Below are 6,000 nucleotides of genomic sequence, written 5' to 3' on the forward strand. Positions count from 1 at the left end.
CTATATATGTAATGTATTTATTTAAAATGTGTTTATTTATTTAAAAATGTACAAATATATAAATTATGATAATAATAACAATATAAATGGTCTTTTCAGGGTGTTGTAAACACAAAAAAAGAGAGATTAGCATTAGCACCTATTTTAGAGGAGTTTACTCACTTACACTTTGTACATAAGCGCAGGTCCTCTATGCTGCCATTTGTAGTTCACGAGAGCTGTGAACATGATTTAAGCCAATAACCGAAGGTCAGAGTGTCACATGACTCACTTCAATCGTACGCTGATTGGGTAAGGCAGGAGGCGCGCTTTGTTTACATTATGCGGGCACGATTTACATGTGTTAGGTTATTCATATTTTCTCTCCTGCAAAGACAGAAAAAGCTAAACGGAATGTCAGCAGTAAAAACGGCTCCTAGGTTCTGTTTATGTGCTGCATCTTTACATCTAAATGTCACTACAAACAACAGCTGCTAATAAAAATATTGTTAATTACTGTTAAAAAAAAAGTATAGTAATTTGCCAAAAAAAAAATACAAGTTACAGATGGTTTGTGTATGAAAAATGTTTATACTGTTACTATTTATAGTACTTGTAACCCAGGTTTACTGCTTACTATCTATAATGCATATTTTATTTTGCAGCTTACTGGCAACAAGAATTGCCAGTAACTCTTACTAAAATGAATGGAATTACAAAATATTAATTATTAGAAGCTTCAAACAAAATAGGAAAACCAAAATCAGACCTGTTACTTTGTTACCTGTAACAAAAATGACACATTATTATATTTATTAAAAGTAAAGCTTTAACAATATATAACTGTAAGTTAGACATTGTGCAGAATAGACCCTGTAACTGTGCTCACCACCTTTGTGCAAAATGTTTTCAGCCTCTGTAATTGTTTTGTGGTGTATTGCAACACATACTTAAATCAGTATACTGATAGTAGTATTTATTTTGTTGTGTTTAAATTGTAAAGTGGTTAGGGCTAACATACTGTAGGAAACAAATTACATTATTTTAACCTACCCTGCTTCCGTATTTTGAGATGTTTTTACTGAGCACCTCAAAGTAAAAATGTAATAGTAAAACTATAATTTAAAACTAGTAATGTTATTATATAAGGCTCTCAAAATGATGTTTTTTCTTTAAAATAACATTTTAAATTAAACTAAAGATAGTGATTAATAAGTTATGATTACTTATTCATTGAAAGTGTGTCAGTTAATTGTGGGCAGTAATATTTATTTATTAACCTGTTTTTAAATAAAATTTACTAGTAAGGGTTGTTGCCATTTACATTTTTAGCATTTAGCAAACGCTTTTATCCAAAGCAACTTACAGTACTGTGACGGTATATCGTCCAAGCAAGTGAGGGTTAAGGGCTTTGCTCGAGGGCCCAACAGTGGCAACCTGGCAGTGGTAGGGCTTGAACCAGCGACCGTTTAATTACTAGTCCAGTACCCCTAGGCCACAAGTGCCTTACCGCCTTTTACTCCCTTTCTAACTTGACTACGAAATGGCAGATTTTTAAGGTTTTACAATGTTAAATCCATATAGACAACATGCTGTTTTCAGTACAGCCAATCACATGCCAAAATGTTTCAAGGTAAGAAAGAGAGTCCAACAAGAATGTCACATCTCAACATGTCTGTTTACCACCCTTTTGAGAACAATTTATGAGATTGGTGGAAAGACCATTAGCAATCTCAGGTATGTTGACATATTATTGGTCACATCACCAGAAGAACTATAGAAGCTGTTGTGTTGTATGAAGAATAATGCAAAGGAATATAACATGCTTTTAAATGCAGCGATAGTGATGACGGACACTGAAGAAGTTATTTATTATATATTTATTAGGATTGTAACGTCATGTTTTACACACGTTGGTTACATTCATAACATAAACAGTAGTTACTTGTTTCACAAAATTCATCAGCTCACAAGTTTAATGTCAAACACAGTCATGGACAATTTTGTAGCTCTAATTTACCTCACTTGCGTGTCTTTGGACGCAGACATGGGGAGAACATGCAAACTCCACACAGAAAGGACCTGGAACGCCCCACCTTGGGATTGACCCCAGGACCTTCTTGCTGTGAGGCGACAGTGCTGACCCACCTGTTCCTGAAGAAGTACTAGCAATTATTATAGAACATAGGAACAAGTGGAGTATCGAACACTGCAAAAAGTGCGGTCAAATTGACAAGGATATAGAAGGATATAGGATAAAACCAATCAGTTAGCATATCACCAAGCTACAATTGAAGAAACCTTTGATATGGCTGATAGCCACACATGGATGTTAAGCCTGGACAGTGAAGAAAGAGGATAAAAGACCCAGAGCGGTAGAGAGAACAGAGTGGCGACGCTCCTATAGGGAACCGTTGTAAAGGGGGCGGGACATTTTTTCTGCGCGGCTTCCGCATCTTGGGTTGCTCAAAAGTTCCAAACAACCCATAGAGCCCCATTCATTTCCACTACTTAGCAAGCATTTTCAGCTGTTTGTTGCTTTGTTTTAAAAAAAATAATGAATTTGATGTCATTAATATACTTAATACTGTTATTGTTTAGCATTTGCTCAGCACTAAATGTTACATGTTTATCTTAATTAATAGGTATAACCGAATTTAGCTTAGTCAGTTAAGCTTAATTAATGACACTAGAGTCTTTTTACCTAAAATGAGTTCATTAATCAAGAGTCTTGTTACAGAAATGATCATAAAACATTAGAGCCATAATAAATCATGCTACTTTTACTTTCATACTTAAGTACATTTGAAGGTAAATACTTTAGTACTTTTACTCAAGTGGAGGTAAAGAGTATTTTTACTTTTACTACTACTTTACTGGAGTAATATTTTACCTTGGATATCTCTTCTTTAACTCAACTACATGGTTTGTGTACCTTCTCCACCACTTACATTAGAAAAAATGAACTTGTGCATATTCATAATGAATTCATTAATGTATTACATGTAGGAATCAATTATTAATCACTCATGAAATAAGAGATGAATGAATGCTATTTCATGTACCTGCACTATAATGTTAAAGGTACGGTAGTGTGTTTATGAATCTGTTCATTCAGTGCAGGTAAACCTTATGAATCCAGCACATGGCTTAGCGTTTAACCAAAATAATAATTATTATTATGAATCCTCAGGAAAGTGAAGGGAGATTAGTTTATGTAAAAAACAAAACATAAAAAAACTTTAATCTCTGTACTGTATATTGTCTCTACTACTTAATGATATGGCATTATGTAATGTATGCTAATTTAATGACTGCGGTAAAGTTAGTTTTATATTCGACATTCGTTTAACATTCGCCATTCCGATCTATATAAATGGTTCAAAAAACACCTAACACCTATTTATTTTACGATTTCTTGCACAGATTTAAGTATACTACATACTACAAAAACTATTTTATAATAATTTTAAGGTTAAATGTGTTTATTTAAAGAAAGATTAAAATGAAACCGCTGATCAAGCGCCAACTTCAGCTAAAGCGTTAGGGAGCGTCATAAAACTAACAGAAAAACGTAGGAAACATTTACTCTGCACTTATTACAGAGAAAAAAATCCATTAAAGTCTTGTAATGTATTTAATGGATTCATGTCAATCTATTTTTTATGAACTCAAAATAATGTATCTCACAACCTACAAACCTTGTTTTATAGATAATACATTTATTTTTATTGTATTTTTTTAATTTATACTTAAGATCAATGAATACGTAATGTGTGTATAAGAGATAAATCTATTAAACTCTTACATGATTTAATATAATAAAACCAAACTATTTTTAACATACACATATTAATGTCCCTCACAACCTACAAAACTTGTTTTTTCAATAAGACTTTTATTTTTCATGTACTTTAATTTATAGTTAAGATCAATGAATACGTAATAAGTGTGTATAAGAGATACATCTATTAAACTCTTACATGATTTAATATAATAAGCCCAAACTATTTTTAATATACACATATTAATGTCCCTCACAACCTACAAACCTTGTTTTTTAAATAAGACTTTTATTTTTCATGTACTTTAATTTATAGTTAAGATCAATGAATACGTAATAAGTGTGTATAAGAGATACATCTATTAAACTCTTACATGATTTAATATAATAAGCCCAAACTATTTTTAATATACACATATTAATGTCCCTCACAACCTACAAACCTTGTTTTTTAAATAAGACTTTTATTTTTCATGTACTTTAATTTATAGTTAAGATCAATGAATACGTAATAAGTGTGTATAAGAGATACATCTATTAAACTCTTACATGATTTAATATAATAAGCCCAAACTATTTTTAATATACACATATTAATGTCCCTCACAACCTACAAACCTTGTTTTTTAAATAATACTTTTATTTTTTTTTTTTTTTTTTTTATAATTAGAATCAGTAAACCCATAATACTTTTATATTGGAAATAAATAAATCTATTAAACTCATTCATGATTTAATATAATAAACCCAAACTATTTTTATTATACACATATTAATGTCCCTCACATCCTACAAAACTTGTTTTTTAAGTAAGACTTTTATTTTTCATTTATTTTAATTAATAGTTAGAATCAATGAATCCATAATACTTTTATATTGGAACTAAATAAATCTATTAAACTCATACATGATTTAATATAATAAACCCAAACTATTTTTAATATACACATATTAATGTCCCTCACAACCTACAAACCTTGTTTTTTAAATAAGACTTTTATTTTTCATTTATTTTAATTAATAGTTAGAATCAATGAATCCATAATACTTTTATATTGGAACTAAATAAATCTATTAAACTCATTCATGATTTAATATAATAAACCCAAACTATTTTTATTATACACATATTAATGTCCCTCACATCCTACAAAACTTGTTTTTTAAGTAAGACTTTTATTTTTCATTTATTTTAATTAATAGTTAGAATCAATGAATGCATAATACTTTTATATTGGAACTAAAGAAATCTATTAAACTCATACATGATTTAATTTCATGAACACATACTATTTTTAATATACACATATTAATGTCACTCGCATCCTACAAAAGTTGTTTTTTAAATAAGACTTCTATTTTTTTTTAATCTTAATTAATAGTTAGAATCAATGAATCCATAATACGTTTACATTGGAACTAAAGAAATCTATTAAACTCATACATGATTTAATATAATAAACTCAAACTATTTTTAATATACACATATTAATGTCCCTCACAACCTACAAACCTTGTTTTTTAAATAAGACTTTTATTTTGATTTTATTAAATAACCTTTTTTTATTAATTTACAGTAAATATCAATAAATCTTTTGTCTTTTATATTGGAGATAAATAAATATATTAAAGTCAGATATGATGTTTTAATTTTGGTGAAACCACACATTCTTTTCTCTCACCTACTACAAACCTTTTTTTTTAAATGCATTTTATATATTTATTTGTAGTGAACGTTAATAAATATGATAATTGTGATAATTGTACAGTGCTCATAAATAAATCTATTAAAACTTTGTGTGATTTCTTTTATTGATGGAAAACCATGTAATACACACACAATAATGTTTCTCATTTACTACAATTTTTTTTTAGAAAATGCCAAATTATTTGTATATACACATATTACACATATTTTTTTTTAAATAAAAATGTTAAATTTATTTTGTAATAATTTCTAGTCATGATCACTAAATGTATGATAACTGAATGTAACTGTATCACTGATGTAATTACATTTATTAAAGTGTTGTGTATATATATATATATATATATAAATATATATATATATATATATACATATATATATATATATATATATAAATGTATATATATATATATATATATATATATATAAATGTATATATATATACAGTGTATCACAAAAGTGAGTACACCCCTCACATTTCTGCAGATATTTAAGTATATCTTTTCATGGGACAACACTGACAAAATGA

This window comes from Trichomycterus rosablanca, chromosome 1, assembly GCF_030014385.1.
Source record: "Trichomycterus rosablanca isolate fTriRos1 chromosome 1, fTriRos1.hap1, whole genome shotgun sequence".
Taxonomy (NCBI): Eukaryota; Metazoa; Chordata; class Actinopteri; order Siluriformes; family Trichomycteridae; genus Trichomycterus; species Trichomycterus rosablanca.